Source organism: Dinoponera quadriceps, unplaced genomic scaffold, assembly GCF_001313825.1.
Source record: "Dinoponera quadriceps isolate SergipeBrazil2010 unplaced genomic scaffold, ASM131382v1 scaffold365, whole genome shotgun sequence".
Taxonomy (NCBI): domain Eukaryota; kingdom Metazoa; phylum Arthropoda; class Insecta; order Hymenoptera; family Formicidae; genus Dinoponera; species Dinoponera quadriceps.
Window position 1 is genome coordinate 442,608 of NW_014554573.1, and position 27,118 is coordinate 469,725.

The window sequence follows — 27,118 nt, forward strand, 5'->3', positions numbered from 1 at the left end:
CCGAAGGTTTTTAACACGCTGAATTCAAATCTGGCCTCAGAAATGCTCGTTTGGCTCAGGTTTCCGAAATATTATAACCTAAATGTGCAAAAAACGCGATTTTAGCCTATATTTGAGGTCATGCAGCATGGAGAAAACTTTCTTTTTCAAAAAACTGTTCAAAGTATCTCAAAGTATAGGTCTCAATCTTTCAAATGCCGTTGAGTTTGCTCAAATATCTGTTTTTGTCAGCGATATATGCTATATTGCTATTTTAAAAATTTCAAATTGCAATGAATTTAAATTTAGGTTATAATATTTCGGAAACCTGAGCCAATCGAGCATTTCTGGGGCCAGATTTGGATTCAGCGTGTTAAAAACCTTCGGGATAGTATACTCCGGTTTCTGGTAAAATGTTTTTGCCAAATTTTGTCGGCCTGTGTTATTGTTGTTTTTTCCAATTTATGTATTTCCTCAAGTCTGAGATTATCGTTATTAAATTAAATTCTGCTGTGTGAAATATTTTTTGTATCGTGATGTCCGACTCGGTCGCAAAGATGACATTTTCGAAGAATTGTGCGATTAACAACGGGCTTTTCTCCATGATACTTTCGCTGCGAAAAAATTCAAACGTCCACTCTCCGCCAAGAGAACTTGAGAACATCCGTATCGTAGATTTTCCCTTTCTTAGCTACGCGAAGCTCCTTATTGTTTCGAGATATTGATTCGATATTGATATTCGTATTATTTTCAACTATTAGCTTAGCATAAAGTTACCATCCTATTTGGCGTATCTAGATAGCCCGGCTCGCTTCCCCGGACGGAGAGAGGCGTACGTTTAAACGGACAATAAAAATCGATCGATGTCGCCAGATTGCATATTACCGTACGATGTTCATTAAATTAATTGCAGTGAAATTATCGCGACACGGGACAGCGCTTGCACGGAAATGACACGGGCCAAAAATACGCTTCCGAATTTTACTTTGGTGGCCTCGGAAATAAATCGTACTATAGATCAGGCTTGAAAAAAAATGACACTCGCGAGATACGAGATATAAATGGACAAAAGTTATTAGTATTCAAACGACATGTGCGTGTGTGTGTGTGTGTGTGCGTACGTGCGTGTATTTGTTGTCAAAGTAAATATTGACACAATTAGAGGGAAAAAGCACCAAAACTTTTTAAATCACTATGAATCTTGTGCCAATCTGGGTATGTGGTTTCGTGAACTATTTTCTAAAAGCGTCAATCCTCAAGTATCTTAAAAAAATAGTTATTTGCAAAGAAGCACGTAACAATTTCCATAATACTGTCACATATTTCGGCGCAAGAGTGTTGGCTTGCATATACGCGCATAAATTTTAATTTTACATCTACAGTATGGCTTTGCATTCCAAAAATAAAATAATATGTCGGTTTTGGTGATCTCCCTCTGTGTATTTTTCCAGATCGTCTTTTGGAATTTCCTTTTTTGTAGCCATCAGTTCCGGAACACGAGCGCGATACTGGCGAGCGATACGGTATAGCGCGCGCGCGCGCGCGGATGAAACTGGAATGAAAAGTTACGGATAAATCGGAAAGTTTCGATAAAGTCCTCGGCAGACATTCTATAAGTAATGGCAATGGGCGAGCTACCGTGAAAAAAAGTTTCCGAAAGTATCGGCCATCCATTCTCCCTGTTGTTGTAGGTCATTCAGTCGTTTTCGTGAATAATTAGCGCTCGGCCGTCCTGTCTACGATAATTCCGCTGGCGCGGCCGGAATACTCTCGGCACAATTGCCGCAAAAAGTTGGCCGCGATCTAATCGCGCAGCTTTTGCGTGTACCCACCATGTGCATCGCGAAGATAGAACTCTGGCGCGACGCCAGACTCTGTCCACACGATGGCTACCGCGATGGCACAACGATTTATGCGTGTTACGTAGATGTTACGATCGTACACAATTTTTCCCCGAAGATGGTAAAACTACTCGGAAACACTGGACGGTACAGCTGACACGATAACGTCCAACATGGACGCTATTAAACGCGACAGAGAATACAACGTTCCGCGAATATCTTCTCTTTTCTCTTTTCCACACTTCCTTCTTCGACTAATCGGTCAATTAAACGTAACGCGTGCATCTTGATCTCGCTTGTGTTAACTTTCAATGGCGGCAATTCGTTGAACCCCGGCTTTCTTAGCGCGTGCGGGAAAGAGAGAACGATATCAATTTCCTCATCGGTTTCCTTCTGGACTCGTTTCCTGCTATGTTCCCCCATCGACTCTCACGTCGCACATTACGCCCGAAGTCGTTGGGTTCTTCCGACGATTGAGCAACTCGTGTTGCTGCGAGCCGAGCTTTGAACGTAGTACCGGTGCTCTCGCACCGCTCTCGCCCGCTCTAATTGATTTATCGCCCGTTAACTACCGTAGAATATTGATATCGATATTCCCTAGCGTAACCCGACTTCTAATTAATTTCCGACCAAGATGAAAAATGTATATTTTCGCAGTAAGTCGAGCGGAGGCGAGAGATTATTTCGTGTTCAGTGCGCATTGAGTTTTTTCTCTTCTATTAGAGAAGAAGAGGGAGGAGAGGAGGTTCGTTAAGGGTTGAAGCTCATAGAAAAATGCAAGCAGTAGCTAGGATTTCAATTCAAGGCTAAATTTATCATAATTTCTATTGTTTTCTGGAATATAATCTAAAGAAATATATTGATTGGTTTCCTCACTGCTTAAGTCTTACTGCTAATGTTTTTCTATGTGCCACTAGCTCGCGCAGATATCACGAAAACCCCTCGCGAATGCACCATTGGTATTCGCGGGACCGAGTCGCACAAATTCCGTGATTTGTCGTCCAATCGGCTAAACAACCCCTGAATAGACAATATGTGGTTCGCGCTATACGCTCAACTTAGGTTTATTTCTACCGCGGCGGTCGATTCTGAAATTGATTTGTGTTGCAGCGGCGGACAGCGTGCGCGCGCGAAGCGAAAATCAGAAATGTGTCGTTAAACTGTTCCACGCCACCTGCGTGCTCGCGATTGTTTTGGATTATACCGCCGCCACACGTTGCCCGATAAATCGCCATAATGGTCGGTTATAAACTTTGCGAAACAAGCCTACCTCTCGTTGGTCACATTTCTCGTTAATGGCGCGCCTATTCAAACGGCGATGCCGCTAATCTTACAACACGCGGGGTTTGTTCATTGCGAACATAACTCACTCGTATGCTGTCTTGTCCATGTGGGCCGCAATATCGCGCTCGAAAAATATCTCTCTCGGACGTGCGATTTTTAACACGTTGACTCTGTCATGGGGAGCAGCGCCGACGATGTAATATTGCCACATCTCAGTAATTTAAATAGATAGATTGATTGATATGCGGAACAAATATTTAGTTGGTTACAATGTGAGCAATTGTACAAATTTCAATTAGTTAGTAAACTCAAAAGATTAGCTTGGACGATTGATGCTAGAGTACATGACGGTTTCGATACGGTAGAAAGTACAGAGAATGTTTGTTGGTTGCAAATTAAGTTAAATTTAATTAGGTTAATATCCCGAATTCGCTTGTAAAGCTTATTACAGATTACAATAATTATGTTTGCTAACTCGTACATTGTTGGTGTAAGTAAGTGTAAAGATCGCGTTTAAAGGTTTTTTTTAGAAATTTACGCGTACACGGAGGAAAGAAAGCTAGTCGAATTAACGTAACAATGAACGGATTAAACGCGTTTTCGTATTGAAGCAAACAGAATTTCTACTTCTTTCAAACTGAATTTGGTTCTTAGAACCGGAAATTCTGTCTCCTTCGGTCGAAACGTATTCGATTTGTTCATTGTCACGTTAATTCAACCAGTATTTTTTCTCCGTGTATGAAACGTGACTAATCGCGTGTAACAAATTGAATGTATAGCCAATAAGAAGTTAACGAAAGGAGCTGGCGAATATACGCATTGTTGCGTTTATTCACCATATCTTTCGTGAGTCGAAGTATCAGCAAATTCAATCGCTCATATTACATCAGATTGGTGCATGCTGAAGACTGTTATTCACATGAAGTAGTTATTTAAATAAAAAAGCATATACGAGCATTTTGAACGATTGTACTAATGATATTGTCACGTTATTTAACAGAATATATATGTTAATTATTTTCATCGTTAAAATGCTTATGTTGTACCATTACTTTGGATCTATGTGTAGTGTGCACTAATCCGGCGTAGCGCAGGTGACCTAACTTGTTATAATCCTCCAGTTAAGCATTGAAATAACTAATGGAAATTAACGCGGCGGTCAACATGTCAGAGCTCGTGACCTTTACAATTGACACATCGTCTGGATAAGAAATTAATTTGCCGCGACACGATGAAATGATATGGCCGTGGTCCGAATTAGTCTTGAGCGACGTGTGAATGTTAATTATCGGGCGTGATATTGTATCTTCTTCAGCTTAGAAGAAGAAGAGTACCAAAGTGTCCCGCGAATGAAATTTCTGCGAAATTCAAGTGAGAAAAGTTGAGATTAATATTAAATTTTAAATTCCGACTTTTCGAGCGAAAGATATACAATGCGACATCGATGGCACGGAAGAAGCATGAATTTCGGCGCGTCCCGACGATGAATATCTCCTGCCGACGATGCGATTACACGGTAACACAATACGGATATCGACTGTAATTTTCTGAAGCAGACGTCTATTGTCTCGTCGGTTTCGCCTCCTCCTCTCCTCGTCGCCGTCGGCTTTTCCGTTTCTCTTTCATTCATTCATCCCGGTTATCGCTGTAAGTGACAGCATATTTCGCCACCGTAGATGTATACACGCTATATATACAAGTATATATATATATATATACATAAATGCTCTGGTGCTTTCTCAGGACCCATGTATATATATATGTATATACATAAATGCTCTGGTACTTTCTCAGGACCCATGAAAATACATTTTCAAGGGGGGGGGGGTGGACATCCGCGGAGCGTCGTCTTGCTTGTCAGCGCGAGTAGTTATTGCGTTGCGTGGTCGGTCCTTCCGCGAAATTACATTACCATATCGTAAAAAAAGCGGCGGGGCTGACATCTCCGCCCTGAATAAAGAGAGCATTTCTATGCAGACCATATTGTGCGATCGCGAATACCGCGGGCTCTATTGAAATTCATGCTTCCGTCCTACGTACAGGGTAAAAATTCTTTCTTCACATTTTAATTATTTGCGACGATTACGCGATATACGCGTTACAAGGGGAAAAAGCGAAGGAGAAGCGCACTTAACAGGCGATCGAGAACCGAGACCGAGGGAGGGGGAAGGTGAGCGAGAGAAGCTATGAAGCTCACACACGGGAAGTGCGTGTAATTTTGCGGCGGCGTGTCGAGAAGCGACTCCGACCACCGATAAGATATACGAACGCTGCTCCTCTCGCGTGACGTAATTAATTCTGCTTTACGGTAGGGCACCCCCGTCCTCCCCTTATTTAGCGCGAAGGCAGCCATGGTTTCGCATCACCCTTTCCTTTCGCGTAAACGGTTAACATAAGCTGGTTAAAAATAAACGTCACCTTTCCGACACAGTCACGATGGAGATGTAAAATTATCGCCGGTTAAGACTTTTACGTAACGACCTATCGCGTTTCTCTCCACGGGCTCTCTTTCTATTTTCCCCGCTTTTTCTTTCATTGCAGTATTTAAAGGGGACTTGCGCGAAACACACACTTCGTGATTAAAGTGATAAATCCGCTCTGTCTGCCCCACTTACTTGTTCTCTTACCGGCGGCGGCGCCGCGGTCCATGTAAAATCGCCGACCTCGTTAAGACTTGATAAGGTTCACACCTGGAAGTACGCAGATTCGCGTAAATATAGCGTTCCTCTCGTTGCTCCCCGGCTCCTCCTCGCTCGAGAAAACGGGATGGAAATAAATCGATGGAAATAAATCGTTTCTCCTCATATTTTTTCCCCTCCGTGGCCCCTACCCTCTGATTAACACATTGCGTACCGCATATATAGCGATGATACTTCATTCGAAATTGAAACATACGATTAATAAGCGGGCCAGTAATATTTTCAGCGATTTATTGTTTTCATTAAGATCGCGTCTTTCATGAGAAGAAGGAACTAAATGGAATATACTGATATTCCGGGTTTCATTTCCTTAAAGGACGTGAATCAGCGGCGTCTCATAAAGTGACGACGCGCTACCGGTACAACGGGTATGGCACGAAGATTGTGAATGACAAGGGGGCACACGTACGGCTGTTACGTGCTCCTGCGGCTGTTTTATTTTTCTCCCCCTTCCACCGTTTATGTAATACGACGGGAAAAAACCTACGATCAATACCCGGGCATCTCGGTCGTGCGTTAGGAGCGTGTTGATCACTCGACGCGCGCGGAGCGAGCGCGTGGCGAGGCCGCCCGTGAACGAAGCGGCTCGGAAAGAGCAATTATTCTTTTTCTGCGGAATCGTGTCTCGTAACGAATTTAAAAATACACCGCGAGCAAAAATAGTCATACCGCACGTTGCTCGCGATAAATCTCTCTCTCGAATCGAAGGATTCAATAATAAATGGTCGCTTGAAATTTTTTATCCCCTGACAGATTCTCCCTTCCTCCTGAAACGTGCAATTTTTATTGATACGCGGGTCTCGCGTTTTTCTACGCATGTACCTCTTTCAGCGCCGAGAAAATTGTTATCTCTCTTTCCGTCGGACGTTATTTATTCGAACATAGACGGTAATTGTTACAAATGATGAAACCGGGCACACCTTTCGTTGGGAAGTAATATCGAATTTATCTTCAAAGCGGCCGGCGTATCCCGCTCAATAATACGGTACCCCTTTTGTTCGTTCGTGATTCGCCTCCATTAGCATGGTGTAGGTTTCCACCGTCGATGCAGACTCGATGATTAACAATCAAAACCAGGGCGGATTGTGCAAAGGATCGCTGCTATTGTTGAAGGACGCGGCTATCAAAAGCGAAAGCGCGTGTTCTCCCGTCGAGACAGGCAACGGTTCTAGTATTTGTTCTCTTTCGCTCTCTCTTTCTCCATCCCTCTAATTCGTGCATTTCCTTATCTCTGTTACCCATTACAAGCTAACGAAAATATTCCGCACAATTCAATTGTGTCAGTGAATTCTACGTTTACACTCGAGGTATAGCGTATAAACGCATGTAGCACCGCATGCAATCCCGTGGAAATTGTTAAGTCCTACGTCTCAATAACTTTAAATATAAATTTCTGTAACAGCATGCCCTCGGTAAAAATATTACCTTCGAAATAAAATATCGCGTTTCCAGGTCGGATTTGCATTCGTGGAAATCCAAACGGCACACGTGTTCTCGTGAAAGAGAAAGAGATATGGTATCTTTTTATTTCCTTCGTTTATTATTTTTATCTTTCCCGCTTATCCGGCATGACTTCTTCTCTTCTTGCCGGTGAAAAATTCTGCATGGTTTGCGACGGAGTTACGATATTCCGAAGAATCGGTTCAGCGGTCGCGTATAAGTCAAAAGCTTCCTATCTAAGACCCAGTTACGTCCACTTCTATAACGAACGGGGTTGGAACATGTAGGTTTTCCGTTGAACAAATGTTTTTGTGTCGTAACTGTGCGTTCGAGGGAAACGTTCTCGCAACCATATCCGAGATGTCCCAGACCTACCGACCTACCTTTTATCTACCCGGGTTCTTTGACCCACTTGAGCTTGATTTTTCCTTGACAACAAAAACGTAGAGAATCTAATATTCGTCAAATTATATATATATCGAGAAAAACGAGAGATTTTTGGCGATTTTCGCGAAACTACGCTTCGGTGCGAGCAGGCACAGCGGAAACCTGTATCTTTCATTTAATTTCACGTTCTTAAATTTTATCTTATTTTCTCCAAATTCGTGATTTGAAGATTAGACAAAAAATTCTAAAAAATTGGAAACTTGTGGCAAGTGACGATATTATTTCTTTTATTACAGCGAGACCGACCTTAAATCTGTCAAAGAGAGCGGATAAATGAAGGGGCGATTCACTCGGTTCCAGACACCCCTTGCGATGTTTGTTGTTAGGTAATAGTCGATCCCAAATGGGACAAGCTCTTATGTGGGCAACGATATAATCAGGAAGATTGTTTTAAATGCCGCCCCTACAAATAGGACAGGTAGCTATATCCATCGGGGATTAATTAAGCAAAGAGCATACGTTATTATACCCGTCGCGGCTTCAAAAATCGTACGGTCGACTATTCTCCAGATGGTTAATAATGCAATTTGAATTAACGGACGACATTGCTCACCATTACGCATACGTTGTCTCCAGACGCGGTTAATCTCGTGTAATTAGTGTTTTTTATACTTTATCATCAGCGGTACACCTCTCTGAAATTATTTTCTAATCGCCAGATACCTTCTAAAAAGGCTACTTGATCTGTCAAGTATAGGTGTCGGCGAGAATAGAATCTACTTTGTCGACATGCAATCAATTAAAGGAAGTAAGAATAAACAATGAGAATAGAAAGAGAGATTTGAAGAAGGAGCAAAATGGAGTACAGGTGACAAAATCAGGGGGTGAAAATGAATATATTATTATTTATTGATGGTCGTATGATATACATAAATTAAAATTATTATGACAGAGAGAAACAGAGAGAGTTATTATTATTAATATCGTATTAATTATATAGAGATAGATTTCCGAGTTTTCGCGCACAACGTCACGACACGCTCACATACGCGTCGGTTTCTCTTCTCGAAATTTCGATTTCGCGTTGGTCGGCCCATTGATTTTCTTCGTTATTATTTTCATCGTTATTATTTCAATAAACGCCAGTTTAGTATGGTATACAACCAGGATCACTCGTCCGTCGGTAAACTAGGATGGTTGGTGCGTCTCCTGGTGCACTGCTTATAGTCGGTAAACCCCAGCGAAATAGAGTTGCCATCGCCCGTCATAATCGCGCGGAGGTTCCTCCAAGCGATACCTCGACGGCGACTCCCAAGGTAGCACACGTGGATGTCGCTCTCTGCGCAGTTGGTAACACGTATGTACGCGTTAACTTGGATTAAGCATGCGACGCGTTTTTAGAGCAACAAGTGAGATAGACCGGTCCGGTTGTGCTGCGGCAAGTCTGTGAACAATATCACGAAACTTTTAATTGGATTCGGATTTTCATAAGTTGTGTGGTGTAGAATCAATTAAAGCCGCAGTTCTTTTATAATTTTACAGACGTTGTCGACAAAAAAAAGTGTTACAGTTGAAATTAAGGCAGAATGTCCGTATCTTTCTGAGTTACAAAGTTCTACAGTAATTCTTGTATTTCACACTCTTTAAGCTTCTCAATTGATTATTTTATTTCACTTTTTTAAAACTTTTTATTAAACCTCTAAATTGTTATCTTTTATTCTCATTTTTTTCTAATTATCTTGCTGTACAATTTTCTCCATGTATGATTCTTCTTCACGCAATATAACAATCGGTGATTCAATTAGAACAAATCTCCATGGCTTCAAAAAACGCAGAAAATTACAGCTGGTTCTACATTGCATAACCACTCTCGCAGTACGCTGACGTTTCATTTACATGGGAAAGTCGTCCTTCTCAGTAGGTAGTAAAATGAAATGAAATGTTCACGGATAGATACGCGAAAACATCGTATATAGAAGACATATTTCACTTTCTTTTTCGGAATATGATCGAGTAGATCGTTGCGTTAAATGTGACCCAAATATCACGCGGAGCCACGAGACGTTACGCAGCATCCGAAATTAAAGACTAAAAGTGGAATTCCGCCGTTTTCCATTTCACGGTCGGCCTCCGCGCAAGCCTCCTCTACATCTCCTTCCCCTCGCCCCCGACGAAGAGGGGCCCCGTCCAATTTCTGATGACGCTTTCCGACACATCGATTGTCCGAAGGAGAATAATGGACGACCTTGAGCGGCAGGGAGTTCGTGTGCGCGGGCATGCATCGCCGGTGAAAGACGAACGGCAACGTTCAGCGACGCGAATGACGTCTCGTCGGCATCGTTACTGTCGCATCAAACGTGTATCCAGCGGAGTTATGCGCGGAACAGCGAGTTCGATTCGTTTCGAGTGCTCGTCGTTATAACTTCCGTAAGTACGGTTCGCCGTGGCGTTGAGTCGCATAAAGAAGTCGTAGAAAGACTCGAAGGACTTGTTAGAGGAGCGCGAAGAAATTAAATTAATAAGAAACGCACGGAAATGGAATTCATTAGATCGAACATCGCTCTCGACGACATTTCTGTGGAAGCTGTTTTGCTTCGCAGTAGTTACATGCGAGCGCTTCTCCGCCTGTACTACGACCGTTTTTCTCGTGCGCAGCTCGGCGCTGCATCCGTCACAGTTAGTTCCACGTAAACCTCGTCTTCCGCCGCGGAAATCACATATTTCGCGCCGAACATGACGGTAATTCGCGAAGATTGCACGAACGTTTCCTTCGCAATTCGATTGCCAAGTCGGAATTTTCATGCTGCTTTGACACTCTTAAGTACAGTTTACGCCTCAGATGATCTATAGACTGGTAAAAACCTACTTTGACGATACCGATACTTGCTAACTTCTCTCTTGAACCTTCAATTTTATAGATTTGATACCTTGAACAACTTTTTCGGACGTTAACATAGCGAAAACGGGAACTTATGACATTATCGGGGTCAGAGTAGATGTAAATTATATTAGGTTTGTTCTTCTTCGCTGAATTGGCCGCATTAATTTGTACTAGTTCTTTCTTCCACCAAGTTTCAATTGTAAATCTATCTCTTTTTAAGTTCTATAAATGTGCACTAGAAAACAATGGACTTATTATAATTTCAATTGAGCCTATTTTGCTATTTTAGCTTCTACTGTGCTGTAGAATTAAAAGTTCAACGCACAGAGCTAAAATTTTATTTCAGATCTAGTCGATTGTTACTTTCGAGATACCGCGAGGAAAATGAAGCGATGCAACAGTACGCATTTAGGCCTCCGTTGCACCGGCACGGTATTTTGTAGGAATGCAACCGAAATTAACGAGCGGCTACTACTCGTAGCGAAACCGAACACAATGGCGCGCATTTCCCATCGCACTTTTGAAAGCGGATATAGTTGTCTGTTTCTCAATTTTATCTGATGAAAAGGGCGGCTTTCGACGGGCGGCATGCGAAACAGCTCGTCAGTCAGACAGTCATACGCGAAATTAAATATTTCGCCCGACGGATGTATGTGGTTGTTGTATTCCTGACATTAAGCACCTCTCGGCGAACAGAATCTGCGCGTGCATTGTATTCGACCTTTCCGCACGTAGAGAATGCGATCACGATATAATTAATAATTCTGCAGCATTAACGAAGCACGTGCGCGCGTGCGAGCAGACAGCGGTAATGTAGTTGCTTCCGCCGCGCTCGCATAAGCAGTGCGCACTCTGATCGTCAGTTTTATCCTCGTCCTTTTGTTTACGACTTGCGCTGACGGGCTCAGAGAGAGAGAAAGAGAGAGAACGCAAACGCCATTTATTTTCAAGTACGAAAAGTTTAACTATAACGTTGTCCCGAAGTTCAATAATGTGCGACCTATTTTTATTTCTTCTTCTTCTTCTCTCTCTCCCTCTCTTTCTATTTGTTTATCTATCTATCTCTCCCTCTCGAAGCTTTCAGCTGCCTTTACAGTTGCGATATGAGTAATGGAAATAATGCGCTGGTGGCGTCTTTCGTTGCTTTGAGAATTTCGGTATGACAGATGAGGACAGCTTCCAAATAACTCCTTGTCCCATTGATCCGCTGCAAAGAGACAGTGACGATCCGACGAACGAACGGAAAGATAACAACAACGATGACGATGACAAGCTCGTACCGTGAAAATCTTTCTAATCCGTATATAACAATTTTAAAGTTCATATCACGTTTTTTTTATATATTTTCCGCGCGATCGATAACTCAAAAAGTACTCAATGAAAAAATATTTCATTATAGTGTTCTGAAAAGCTTCCGAAGTAATAATATGTAATAATGTTATAATATATTTTGATATAAAAATACGGTTTTGCATCCATACACATAAAATTTTAATTTTATACCTTCAACAGGATTTTAGAGCTTAAAAACAAAATTATTTATCAGTTTTATTACTTTTTCTGTCTTTTTCGGCGGGCTGTTGGATTTTGCAAGTGTAATTTGGAGAATCGATAATTTAGAATTAATTACATTTATTAAATGTAATATCAGTTAAAAATTTATATTTAAAAATACCACACGTGGTAAGAGATAATAATAATAAGATGTGAGAAAAAGCGTGGGAAAGTAATCACGGATAGTTAGGAACGACGAGAAACGTTTCTAATTTGAGCTATGTTTTTCTGTTTCGTCCCCTTGTGTTTCATTGCGCGGCCTTTGATACGATCATTCACGATCCGATTTGCACGCGGTGTTTTGTTTAAATTTCAATGTATATTAAATAGAATCTCTATACGTAGTACATAAATTCGCTCAAGGGTCGTGATACATAGTGTTAATGAGCGGCACGGGAATGATTCTTCGGGATGTCAATTAGATTTTCGGTCGCGAAGGCGGTCCCGTCTTGTCCCTTCGCGGAATATCGCGTGCCTTAAAGCTTTTATGACACTTTGATGGTAGTACGGATTGCTTTCCCGGGTATAAGCGAGCCCGACAGGCAGCGCAGTGTAATTTTAGAATGCTTGGGATGCATAAACCAAACCGTAATAACACGCTTGTATATATATATATAATGTATCCGCCTCAAAGATTATGTGTGTAGATTGGATAAATTTAATTCTATTTATTTTTAAATACAAACGGCCTCGCGCGCACGAATACCGTTTTCGCGAAACTCGAGTGATTATAAACGAATAAAAAAAGGGGGACGAAACCTCTCTATTTCCCGCAGGCGCGCGCGCGCGCTTTCAGAATTGGATTTCATTTGACATTCGGGAACTTTAATTTCCAATTTGTAAACGCAATCCTGCAAAATCAATTTGCACGCGCGAACGGGCAACTACTTGCGAACGGAGAGCGCGAAACGTTATTTCTTTATTGAACCGACGGCACTTTTACAACGTCGACGTCGGCACAAAGACGTCATAACGGGACGGTGTGTCTCACTAAAGAAGAAGGTGGAAAATTGAAAACTCCCCGCTTCTTTAAATGAAAACTTTCGGAGTTTTCGCCGGTCTACTTGAAACACAAACGCACCTCCCGGCCAAGACGACTTTCCACACACGTGTCGGCCGAAATAGTTAATGGGAATATCTGTCCCGAGTTACAGCCTGTTGTAACTATCGCAGCCAGTTGTTGACGAGTCTCTCTCTTCCTCTCTCGGGCGATTTCTTTCGCGAGCGGCGAGGTGGCGCCAAGGTATCGAAAGCTCGGCGGAGAATCGACGCGTATGCAACCCCTCACGACGAGCTAAAGCCTCAGTCAGTGATGCGACGCCGTTACGGTCAGACCGAAGCGACCTCGTCCGCGCGTACGCTCGCCAAGCGCAACAGGACGCGCGCTCGTCACGTTCCACTGGTGATATATGTGTCGTCTTGGCCGGGACACGCGTTCAGCACGACGTAATTTAGTGCCGCGATGCTACGCACTCGTCACATCACGCTCGTGAGGATCGCAGTCGGTGATAAGGTACCGGGGTCTCCCCCGCGCGCGCAGAGGGAGGCCCGCCGGGCGAATTTAATTCACCTCTAAATATCCCTCGACGATCGATTTCAGGAGGAGAGAGGGAGAGCTTTGTCCCCAGCTTTCTTTCTTTCTCTCTCTCGTGATCGGGCGCTCGACTTATACAGGGGCGATCGGCCGATGTAAGCGCTCGCTTTCGATGTTGTCGGATCGAAGATCCGAGCACGAGACCGTGAGAATTAGTCGATTTCCTCGGACTGAATGAATATTAATAAACGATATTTACATTTCCAGCGTCCTGAGGAGAGGGGGACGATCTCGCGCGCGATATTAATTATAGTACTCGACGACGACGGGCGGGGGTTTCCCCTTCCCTCCCTCGTGAGCTGGCGAAAAAGTAGTTCGTGACGAAAGTAATAACCCGCGTGGTGATGTAGTAGTAGGAAATAGAGGGTTTGCTCGCGTCGTCCGAGCTGACATCTTTATGGGCAGCGAGTCCTTAGAGGAAGAGGGGGTATGCAAATACGATGCCAGGGCGGCAGGTGTGTAATCGGCGACCGGAGCGGCGGCAATTTTGTCGCTACAAATTACACGCCGCCGATGTACTTTCCGTCGTGGCCGCAAAGGTCACGCACGAGGTACGTGGAATGAGAGACGCTTTTCCCGTCATGTTCTCTCCTCCCGCCCATCCCCCCCCCCCTCTCTCTTCCTTTCTCACTCTTTCTCTGTCTCGCGTGGCCAGATAGACCGCCGATAGTAACAGGTGGATCAAAGGGGTGTACCGTCGGTGAGAATCGCACTACGCCGACGCTGGGCACGCGAGAAGGATTTTCCTACCTACCTACTCTGCGCTTCTCATAAATGGCGGCCGGTAGAACACGCTGCGGCTTCATCCGTCTGAATGAAAGTCACGGATAAGACTAACGAGGGTGGCCGATAAGTGAGGGCTGTGAAATTACGAGTAACGTCGCGGATCGGCGGTCTCTCATCGAAAATCGAAGATACTACATCGGGCGATTATGATAAATCGAGACTGACGTTATTGTTTCTGTTTCTCGGACAGTTTTTAAGTAACGCTCGCGGATTGCCCCGTCCGCTCTTGCGAGAGGCAATTTTTGTCCCGTAACGAACGGGAAACGCGATCCCGCGAGTTCTTCTCGTTATCCTTGTGACCTGAAGTTTGCAAACTTGCTAGCAGAGTTTCGCTAATGCGACAAGAGAATAATGCAGAAGGAATCTCTCTCTTTCGTTCGAGAGTCTGAGATACATATGAATCACGCGTAGATACTTACCTGGGAATATAAGGGGAGAGGGAAATAAGATGACGATCTTAAAGTTTGTCGATTTTGCCGCGTTTTCGTACTAACGTATTCAAATAAAAGAAATATGGCAATATAAGAAATGAAAAATAATACGTAATTATTTGCGTTTTCAAATATATTATATAATTTTATAAAAAAAGTGAAAAGTATTTACTGTGATGGTGTAATTCTTCATGAAGAAACACCAGAAAATTTACATAGATGTGTGTGAAATACATTCCAAAATACATTTCTTATTATATTATATATTGTTGTTGACAGATTGAAGTTGAAATATAACGGATTATTGATTATTAAAAGCCGCTAATGAGTCGGACATCGACTCGTTATTTGTTATTAACTTAGAAAAATGAGCAAATCGTCATCTTACGCCCCTTTTCCTTAATTATGTTTAACATGAACGTAATAACATTTAGGCATTCAAGCAATCAGCGTGTAACACGTTACTATTACGGAATACGTTGTGGCACATTAACAATGCATCAGAACCTGAGTTTGTTTTCACTTGTGGCGTATCGGGGAATATTTGCGATTTATTAGTGAGTTTGAATTTTTAATTAGCCGTTCACGTGAAGCCAATCATCGATGTAAATAATCCTCATCGCCTCGCTGCGTAAATATAATAAGCACGCACCGGCTATTACAGAAGCGCGTAATAACCAGTCAGTTATTTAATGAACTCTGCAAAGAGCAACTCCACGCTGTTATTTATCAGTTTTGCTTGCGTGGAGATTGTATTTAAATAATGTTATATATAATAAAAGTTTCGGATAATTAATGGAGGTTGCACGATTACTAAGCGGTTGCCGCATGAAAAGAAACAACTTTCCTCGCCCCTTTGACTTGTCTGCGCGTGCATAATTAATTAGACGCGGGGATTCATTGAGGATCGAACAACGGGTCGCCGTGAACTTTGCGATCGACAGTGTGAGTTCGAAGTTGGACGAACCGAAAGGAGCGCGTGGAGGCGGTCGCACTCGGAAAAAGAATTAGCCGTAATTGAAACCAAAGTGTAGTTATGGCAGCTATAACGTCTTTAAAATGTGTCTTTGGCATTCTCATGATATTACTATATCGTATTTGAAAAACACGGTTTTAAGTACTGATGAACTCCTACCCGATACCTCTCTGGATAGTCAGTCAATCATCTAATTACACTTTGTCGATTGATATCAACATGTTTTGTATTGTCTGTATATAATATAATCAGTACGACAATCTATTAGCTATACGTGCTAATAATTTCAATGAATAAAATTGTACTTCGCGGCCGATGCATTTTACCTCTAATAGCCAACTTTTAATAATAACAGCAAAGCTCGAGCTAGCTAATGAGATTTAGCTGCTATCACCGAGTCATTTCTCCGAGTGCGTGGTGGCTGAAGGTCGTCGGCATTTCACAGTCATTTTCCGTGAACGGTTTTGAGCACGTTTCGTGACGGAAGTGCCACGATGAAAGGGTTGGCATCATCGAGTAGCGCTCATGAGAAAACAGACGGCGCTCCGTTTACGCGGAATATGTCTACGTTTTATCTTACGAGAAAGCTGTAAGTCTTGCTGAGAGAAACGCCGGATTGTGCGCCGGTTGGGAGTACCTCGTTTGAAATTCCATTTTCTCATCCGAATAAAGCTATGCGAAGCGCCACGTACTCGCGCCCGCGCGTGTACAAGAGAGAAAGAGGGATGGTGGGGGGAAAAAGGGGAAGAAAGAGAGAATCATGCTGTTTCGCCCCGTTATTTCGTTTCGCTGTGAAGAACTTTTAATGCATTAAACTAAACTTTCTCTGACGGCGTCTAACGATATTGCTAATGGCAATTATCGTCGTTAATGCTGCGTCACGGTCGGTACCGCGCGAAAGTACGCTGCCTTCCCGATAACAAAATCGTATTTTTTTCTTGCAACTGGTAATTACATCGTAGAAACATCCGCCTCGTCGTGTAACGCGCGTCATCTGCGGCTTTCCCTTTCGAAAATTTCATTACGTGACAACGGCAGCCCGCCTCGTACACCGGTTCCATACCCGAACCGCCTCCCTTTTTCTCGCTTTATCTACCTCACTTTCTCTCTCTCTCTTTCTCTCTCTCTCTTTCTCTCACTTTCTCTCTCTCTCTCTTTCTCTCTCTTTTGGAAGCCTTTGTCTCGAAACAACATCGCGGAATTTATTAAACGCCACGCAAGCATTCGCACCGAGCACAAGAGTCGACATCGCGGGGAGAACTGTGCGAGCTTCGGAATAATTGTCGGAACTGATTTCGCAAAATACGAAATGCGAGTCGAGAAGCCTTGCTCGCCAATTTTCCTCCTCCGATCGCGTGGCCGATTCCCTCTTTCTCTCTCTCTCTCTCTCGTTTTGATTCATGGCTCGTTGCTGCATCGAAAATAATCGCGCAAGGTGCGCAAATATACTTCGAAGAAATGTGCATGTACCGAGACAATGGCATATTTGTTAGTCGAGATTCGAGCGGACTGTGCTAATATTTCAATGGCTTCCGAGTGCACTCGGTTGACAAATTCAGCACTCGGGCCGATTAAGACTTTAATTAATCAGAAGCGTATAACGTAGCGCGCGCTCGAGCTTTTCGAGCTGGATAGAGAGATGCATCAGACACTTAATGCTGCTGAGATTCCTTCTCGCGAGAGAAGGACTCGAGGCGCATCAGTCGAATCCGTGATACGGATTTGCATAAGTGTTTAAAAGCTCTTTCCAGACACCGACTCGGCCGTCTCGTGTTCGATCATATTTTCTCTCTCTCTCTCTCTCTCTCTCTCTCTCAAGCTACATGCACAACGTGACTCTCAGCATGCTCACAAATGTGCGATTGAAAATACCGTCGCGAGAAAGCGGATAACGTGGACACATTCGGAGAAAGGATTAGCCGTAGGAGCTAAAATTCAGCTGTGGCAGCTGAAATGCGTCTTTGGGATACCTGTTAATGTGCTGAAGAAGTTCGACAAATCTATACTAAATGTTTGTAAACATGATACACAGCTTTGACAGCCAGCAAGAGAATATTAATAAAGCTTGCACAATATCTAAAATTTCATAAAGAAATAATCGTTTCTCATCGCTTTGATGCATTTCCCTTCGGGCTGCTTGTCGTCCGCGATCGCATTTCGCACGGTTGTGTCTTTAGCGCAGCGTCAATCATCGGCGAAAGTTCCGCACGACGGTTCGATTTATTTGCTTGTTTGAATTGTAAACCGTTCCGAAGCCATCGCTTGAAATATAAATTCGTACATGCGCGCGCGCGTGAATCGTAACTCTCGCCGCGAGTTTTCTCGCTTTTCGAGTGTGCAATCTCGGTAACACGGTGCATACGTATGCATGGAGTATCATTGCGTTTCTAGAGAAATGAATGCGCGACGTAATCCGCCGAGTACGCGCGACACCTCGCGTTGCCTCTTCGCGCTTGAGCCTCCTTATAAAAATGCGCAACCGCGGCGGGTTAATCCAGCTGAGGAAAATCGTTACTGCGATTTCAGATACAAGGAAAAGCGAATATGAATCGGCCGGCGCACATCGCGAGCGTGTCCGCCATTCTGTTTACGCAGCTTGACATTTTGCTCCGCGTTGAAGCTCGGTTTTATTGTTCTTTCATTCTGTTCGCCGTCGAGAGGACGTTGTTTATTAGGACCGTAGGCGGGTTTGAAGTTTGTTATAACTGATCGGGACTTTTCACGCTCGTAAGAACGCGCGAATAATATTTTCCGTACACGCGTCGACGGAGATAACAGGAGAATTTGTAAATGTTCGCGTGGAAGCGAGTTCGTTAAAATAAGCACACTGCAGAATCGTGTCTCCACGGTGCGACGTGACTATCTATTAAATATTTATCAAACGCACACGTGGCTAAATATTACATAATCATCCAATATCACATAATGGATATAGAGTAGATAATAATCACTTAATAGGCGTTTAATAGAAATATTTATGCAATGGAAATTCAACGTATCGAAAATAGCTATTGCGTCCTATCGAAATAATCTCGATTCTCCAAAAATGTGATTACATGGCAGTTTCGGCATTTTCTTTTTATTCGTCGGACTCGTTCACAGGAATGATCTCGCAAATTCGCTGCGCGAACGATCCGTTCTGCGCAATTCATCCGGAAACACGTAATCCAATTTGTATTTCGTAATTACTGAACGTTAATAGCCGAGTTCATTCGGTCCCTATCGCGTGACAAAGCGTAATCTGAACATCGGCGTTTCGGCGTCGAAAAGTACCGTTTCGCGCGATCTTCCGAATTATCGTCACGATCGCGCAAAATATGCAATTTCCGCGGCGAAAAGGCAGCTTACGCGGAAACAGCACCCTCGAGGATGCACAGGCTTGCGAGAAAAGAGTTCCTCGCGTCGCTTCCAACAAGTAGATATAGACGGCCCGCTCCTTCCGGGCGGAGAAATGCTTGCGCGTAACTACTGTGAAACGAAGCGGCTGCCACGTTGACGTCGTCGTCATCGTCGCCGTCGACGTCCGGCGAGCTAGAAAAGTTCCTCTGCTTCGCTAAATGCATTTTAACAGAGCCGACGACGAGCGTGGCACGAGTCGTCCTTTATAATATCGCTTTGTGCTTTATGCTCCGTTGGCTCTTTCGATAAAGCGAATATATATCAACTGCTCTTTCTCTCCCGGCCAGGTATCTCGGATTCACAAGCAGACCGCCCCGGGGGTTCACGACACAACGCTCGTTAATTTGCTGCGCACGCGAAACGAGCACGGTGATTCTACGTGCGATTTTCTAATGTGCTTCCTTCGAACGTAAGCGAGAGGCTTTCTCGCAGTTACTACGCGCCTACTTGGTCGCATAAAAGCTCGTGTTCCCGCGGTCGATACGCGCGCGCGTAAGCGAGTTTCCGGTTACATCGTCGCCCGTCCTATTCACCGATAAAGCGGACGAGTGTTCATTCGAGAATCGTCTTGTAGCGGTGATTAAGAACTTTCGCGCGGATGCCATTGGGTCGCAGCGACGATGTAAATCTCCTCTTTCTCATGCCGAGAGACGGCAAGAGAAACTCGCAAAGACGTTTAATGTAAAATCCAGCTGCCTTACCGCCGTGGTTTCGCGGTCGCGCGAGAGGGAAACGTGGAATTTAATCTCATTCCGAAATAATTACTGCGAAAACAGGATGTAGTGAATAAAAAAATGTACTTTTCACAAGCTTACAACGTTATTTTGCTTAAAGACAGATACGAAGAGCGTCAAATTTAATGTAATACATGCGTAACGTTACGCGGAAAAAAGTATCAATTCAAGCATATTCTTATGTATAAGCAAGAATATATACACGAAGAAATTCTGTTCCACTAAAAATATCACATTTCCTCGTTATTCGAGAAGATTTTCATGAATTGAAATGAAAATATATTGGACAGAAAGAACGATGTCTTCAAACTAAGAATTGTATCAGTTTAAAGATATTGTTCTTTCCATCCAACATTTTTTCCTCTTAATTCATGAAAATTATTCTTGAATAACAAGAATACAATATTTTTAATGGGACTATATAGAATTTCTTCGTGTGTAAACAGGTTTTATCTTCATATAATCTTCGTGTAAGATCGTGCATATTTTCGCTTGTACATGAAAATGTGAATCTCGAATTGATTAATTAACTTATTACTTTTTGCCGTTCAGAGAATCGTATTTTCTGGAAAGAGGAACGAGAAAGGAAGATCCCTTTGATTTTGCTTTCCAATCCGAAACGTTGAAATCTAATAAACTTTCTCATGTAGACACGAGCAACCGACACAGTGTACTCGATCGAGATATAATAGCGTTATAAAATGGGTAATACTGATGGTATTAAATCGACAAAAAAGAAAACGACGCGCGCGCGCGCGCTGTGTCGCTACGAACGCAACACGGTAAGAGAATAATAGCGCATTTTTCTCCCTGGCGGTCTTGCATAAAACAAGACCGTTCGCGTAGGCAGGCCGTGACGTAGCGTATTGTGATACTTCCTGTTACCTGGTCCTTAGCCGACGCGTTTCCATACTTTTCATTGATCTCTCCCCCTTGTCACTCTTTCTCTCTTTCCCTCTCTTCCTCTCTTCTGTATGAAGCTCGCCGTTGTACATTTTATATAATCTCCCCGTGCCGCTCGCAAGCCTGATTACGCGATCAGCCCGTCTTGCGTATCGTCTTCCTTTATGAGAGCGTTCAAGCTATAATGTCATCGAAGCATCGTGTACTTTATATACTCCATCACGTCTAATCTCGTGCCCACCCTCTCTCGCACATTTAATCTCCGTGTTTTCTTAATCCCCCTGTGCGCCGCGCACCAGGGAGCCTTCAATTTCACAGGTACACCTATTCTCGGACGTGTAATCATCGGGTCTCTTTCTCTCACGATCTCGTCCCCGACTTCTCTCGTTACTTACTCATTTCGTTCTATTCCTCTTTTTATCCTTCAAATTAAGCCTCGGAGCCGGCTCCTCGGCTCCTCATTCGTAAAAACGTAATTATGTATATTGCGTGTGCGCATGTATGCACGCCTGCTTCTTTCCTTCAAGCATCGTTAGATCGGTGGTGAGCAAGCAAGAGAGAGAAGCGTCGTCTACCACGCGGCGTGCAAAGGTTATCTCATTGATTTTTCGTTCTGTAGACTATATTTTTTCGGAGCATGCACGCGCTGAATTACGTCACTGTGCGGTTATTTTATTAATAATTATGACATCGAGAGAGGTAAATAAAAAAGTGCGAGGCGCGGTTCACGAGTTATCGATTAACATCGGCGGCAAGCGTCGATGGGAGATGGAGGGGTTGAGGAGGAGGATTATTTCCGCCAGCTCTTTTTGCCGCGTGCGTATATATTTAATGACTTTCTGATATATTCATCTTTTAAATACCACCGAATGGGTGGCTGCAGGCTCGTAAATAGCACGATCGCATGGCCGTCGACGGAGTCGATATGCACAAAAGAGCGAGAGAGAGATGGCGGTGCTTATAACGCGCTAGAGAGGAAATAACGGTTACTTCATTCTCGATCTATTCACACACGCACAGAGTGCGTATTACATTTTTAACGTTAACGTTAAGCGGCGCCGCTCGAAATTTATTCAACCGGAACTCGGCTCGAGTACTATTAATTGCATTTTTACGCCATTTCGAGTGCCTTTAATTAGCACACGCTTTTACCTCCCTTTGGCTCCTATTTCCTCCCTTTCCACAGTGTGTGAATACATATACCAGCCCTGAAAATATATCTGCGTTCGCGACGTACTCCCCCACGAATTCGTTGTCACGATCTTCATTTCTCGGTCGCTAAGTTTCACATACGTAAATAGTGCATTAATCTCAAGAAGTATGGCTCGTAATGAGTGTTCGCAAGATCCAACATTATGTAGAAACGGCCTCGAGAAGTTTACGAACGGATACTGTCGAGAGAGAGAGAGAGAGAGAGAAGTAGTTTAAAGTTCGCTTAAAGGAATGGCTGAGGATCGAATTGAAATATTTATCTTGGCTTTCATTCTCCGCGGATCTCGACGTTGTCGGGAATGTCAACGCGTTCCTTATCGATACCAACGTCTCGCGATGTCATCTCGGCTCGAACAGCATCGTTGTAGTTGATACGTCGCGCCGGATAGACACCACGCGCAAATATTTAGCCTCTCGAGCGACGTGGAATTTTCGACACGCTTTGATCGGCGAAGTTGAAAACTTGGGGAGCACCCAAGGGTGCTCGACAAGAGCGAGCAAATTAGCGCTCCATTTCTTCCGACGGGAGTCACACCGTTCGAGATTGTTTCTGCGCCGAAACGTTCTTGAAAAACTTATTTCTATTCGATCGGGATAAGTACAAAAAAAGACTTACTTTAATAGCTAAATATTAGTTACATATGTTATCTAGTTAGTTACATACGGATATCTAAAACTTTAGCAGCATAAACGATTTTAATTGTTGCAGTAGCAAACTCTTTTGTTACTGCAGCAATTAAAATTGCTTAAGCACTGCAAAACTTTTAGGTGTCCATATGTTACGATTAATTTAGCTACTGAAGCTAATTTTTTTTCCGTAAGTATACTCCGGATTATTCTGCTTTTTATCCTCCCGCCAAGATTGAACCATCCAGTATCCAGCGACGGCTCTTATTAGCTCTTATCACTCTCGTTGTCGCATTCCCGATATTCGTTCGTCGACGTGATGCTTTTTGCCGGCGCGCGCGCATACCTATAATGCGCGTTTATGTGACGTGTACGAATATGTGATGCATGAGCAAGCGCAATAATTCGTGTACAGCCGACCATTCTATCAACATGGCTTTTCATTTTCATTTCCGCGTCTCTGGCTTCTCATTTCCTTCATCCGCGATAATTGCTGCACGTTTTCTGCGTTAAATTAATTTAAATCCAAATTGAAATCCTTCTCCCGCATATTTTCGAGGCTTCAAATTGACCGATATTCTCCACCGACAATTTCAAGGATTAGGAACTTTTGATTCGGATCGGAGGCTGAGAGCATTTTATCTCTCTCTCTCAACAGATCTTTTGAATTTTTCCTCTGAGCTTTCGATTCTGGAAAGTGCTGTATAAAGCTGAGATCATAAGCGGTTTCCATCTGGAACAGATGTAGCGATCGGCACGACAATGTGTGCGTCGAATCCTACTAAAGAATTCACGTCGCATAGCTTCTCTCTATCATTCAGCAATGCTTCTTTTTCCCCCTTCATCCCTCTCTGGCTCTCTCTTTTCTCGTCCTTTCTATTTCTGCTTGAATATTCGATTCAAGTTTGATTTGAATATTTAAATTAAGTGCCAGTTATCGGTTACATCGGTTCTTTTCTGTGACCAGTTGCGTCACGAGGCGTGAAAGCGCGCGAGAAAAATTATTCTGCTACTGCCGTCGAGCCGCATCTCTCCCAAATATTACGGCGAACCGCGTGTATAATCCATTGTCATCTACATGGTTTCCCGTGTGCACCGAGATATCTCAGCCTAGTGCTCCACTCTCAACTGCCGGTGCAACATTTTAATTTCCCGAACGCATCCGCAAATAATCGCCGTGGCCGTCGGAATCACCGCCGAAATTTTCCGCGTCAATCGATTTCACCCGGAATATTATATCTCACGTGTATCTGTGTTTCTATATTATATTTTCTCTTTCTCTCTCTCTCTCTCTCCTTCTATATATATTGTATATAAATTTATTATATGATCTCTAGATTATATATATTTCGAAACGTTTCACCTTTAAACAATAGCTTCATAGAATTCGCGGCGGCCATTCAGTGCAGGGTGCTGTTTTGTTATTGAATATGTTCGAGTCTCGTTCGCTCTATCCGTTCTATTACACGACGATGAAAAAGAAACACGCGAGATAAAGCATCGGGGCTTTTGTGTTACAAACGACCACTACGTTCGCCGTAAACCCGGAGGCCTGCCAGGGATTATGGATATGTCGGTTTTGAGGACATGTTTCTAGAAACTTCAATTCTTAAACATCTTGCAAAATATTGATTTAATAATGAAATGAAATATTTAATGATTTTCAAAAAACTACGATGTATTTTGGTGGAGAAATATCGCCGCTTCACATTAATGCGCATAAATTTGAATTTTACACTTTCAACGAGATTTTGGAGCTTAAAAATTTATGTCGGTGTTTTTCCTCTACTTTATTATCGAGTGTTACGCGAATCTTGACGCGCAGTGACTCACTGATGAACGTTATAACTAGCGAGTATCTATAGGGAGAGGATCATCGCGGCGCCTACGTTGCTCGTTATTTACGGCAAGGACAGTGCCGTAAATCTAGCTCGATGACGGCGGTTGATATAAATTAAATCCTAATAACGTGCGATCTCCCCCTGGTTCGTCTCGCCCCGGCCTAGACGTCCGGGATCGACACGCTACCCCCTGTTTTCTTTCCATTATTCCCTCGCGCTCAAACTACCGCTGATTTCCTAGATACACGGTAGTGCGAAACGTGCGCTGGATGGAGGACGCTGTCCCGAAATCGCTCCCGGAGAAGATGAACCTTCAGAAAGAGAAAAAAAAATAACGGAAAATTACACGAAGTTACTTATAACTTAACACGAAACACAATCTCCGGGTGTAACATTCTTCTTCATCGTTCTCGTCAGCGTCTTCTTTTTTCGCTTCGCATGGGATCGATTTCAGATTCGTCCAAGTTCACAGCAGATCCGAGGTGACACGCTAGATTCGAAGCACTCTGTATGCTTCGTCTCGCACCGACGTGCGAGTAATAAAGTGTGTGATAGAATCGAGATTTGTCGTCATCCGATTGCATCGGATACTTCAGAGCTCTCATTAAATATCGATGTATTAAAACGTCTAATTCTTCCTTCGCAGCGGGACCGCGGCGGCCCTCGCTCCAAGTGTCTGCGCGCGAGTAAATGACGATGGAAAGTGCACTCGCGAACGAATGGGAAAATAATCGAGGTTCGGCCCGCTACAGAAAGAGAGAGAGAGAGAGAGAGAGGGAAATAAAGAAAATATCGCTTGCCAATCGAACAGAGCTATAATCGCTGTGTTTTACCAAACCGACAGTAATTTCGCCGATTCGTGTGTGTGCGCGAATCCACATCAAAGTTATCTTTGCGGGCGAATTAAGCAAAGCAGAACGATCTCGTAATGTGATATCGGGCTTATATCGGGAGCATTGGCTGGTTACGTCATATCATTCCCAATAATTAGAGACCACCGTTTCGCTTCCGATTTGCTTAATTAATAATACATCATGGTGGTGATTATTGAATGAATATCTGAATATCGGAGGATCTCGCGAACGGAGAAGATCAGCTCCGTGCCGGAACTTTTATCCGCGCGTTAAGCTGCGCGGGACAGGCGAGTGACGTTCTGCGACGGACCGATATCTTTTTTTTTAGTTTTGCAATTATTCGGAAGAAAAACAAACGGAACTTTCGTTCGCCGATAAATAAATATGCAGCGCGATGTAGCACGAATCCACGTAACGCCGGCGGAAGTTATTCGCGAAATACTATTCGAACGTTTTCTCTTAGTTTCTTCTTCTGCCATCTCTCTCTCTCTCTCTCTCTCTCTCTTTATCTTTTTTTTCCTCTTTCTTGCGAATTACTCGAGCCGATATTTGCGCTGATTGCTGTCGCATAACGAGATCCGATTATAACTTTTCCTCGCCTTGCCGAAGGCACGGCATTTAGCGGATTTATCGCCGGTGCCGGCGCGATGGAGATCCAATCGCGACAGTTTTAAGTAATCTAATTACGGGGAAGAGTTATCGCGTAACAGCCGCGGCAGGAGCAGAATCGACGCAGTGCATTATCTAATTCGAACGCTCCCATGCGAGAGGGGGGGGGGAAGGGGGTGCTAATTTCCTATTGCCTTCGAAACTCGGAATGGCCGATACCGCGGATGCTCGTGCCAATATCACCGGCCGTTTTCAAACACGGCGCCGAAAACGGTGACCCACTTGAAGAGGTCCGCCACGTGGTTGTTATTTTTTCTTCTCTCTCTCTCTCTCTCTCTCTTTCTCTCTCTCTCTCTCTCTCTATTTTCCCCCTTGTGCTGCGCACGGTTTCTCCGTTTGACGTTTGACTTTGTCCGAGCGGGGGGAATAATAATTCGCGAGAATGCGAGAACGCGTCGTAAAACAGTTATGGCTGAGAAAAAATTTGTGAAACGTCCGGACGGGCCGGGTTTTCGCATTCTTTGTTCATACAAGAGGAGAACTAGTTATCGAGGTGGTTGCTGATGCTGGGGTGGATTAACGTCGGGATCAAGCGGGATTTAAACCGGTCCGTTCGCGCGCGCATTTTCGCGGAAGCGCTCCCTCAAATTTACTCTTTCGCCGTCGCGCCAATTCCCGCCGTATTAAGCGCGCACAAGAGCGTGTCTGTACCATGAAAGTGGCGTTATCTCAATTCTGTTTTGCCGAGAATGGAGATGAGTACTTTCGTCGTTAGGTATCTCCTCGTCGTCTTAATACGGTCGAGTGTATCGTGCAAACGAAACGATTAAACTCCGCGTTAAAACAGCATATTCTTATAATCTGTGCGGTAAATGAAGCGTGTTTCTTTCTCTTTGGGATATAAAATTTGAGTGATGCGCTGTTTATATATCGAATTTCTCCTCCTTAATTTTGAAGCTCGAAACGAACGTACAATCTCTTTCTCATCGCGTAGCGCTGTGCGATTAGAAGAAAATTAAAGTCCCTGAGAAAATAAACACACAAGCTTGCTGTCGCAAGCATTAACCTTGACATGACGCGCCGACAC

General features: G+C 43.6%; 1 protein-coding gene across 12 annotated transcripts in view; it reads left to right on the forward strand.

The window, feature by feature from the left end:
• LOC106752111 (synaptotagmin-7) overlaps nt 1-27,118 on the forward strand; it is a 157,987-nt gene that overhangs the window by 86,620 nt on the left and 44,249 nt on the right. For 4 of the 12 annotated variants that reach the window (XM_014633542.1, XM_014633548.1, XM_014633547.1 and 1 more), the window contains exon 1: nt 13,387-13,578. The exons of 6 other annotated variants lie outside the window; for them this stretch is intronic. The gene's annotated coding sequence lies outside the window, so the exon portion shown is untranslated. Of the gene's footprint in view, nt 1-13,386; nt 13,579-27,118 lie in introns of those variants that run through there. 2 more of the 12 variants (XM_014633543.1, XM_014633546.1) reach the window with 1 other exon arrangement.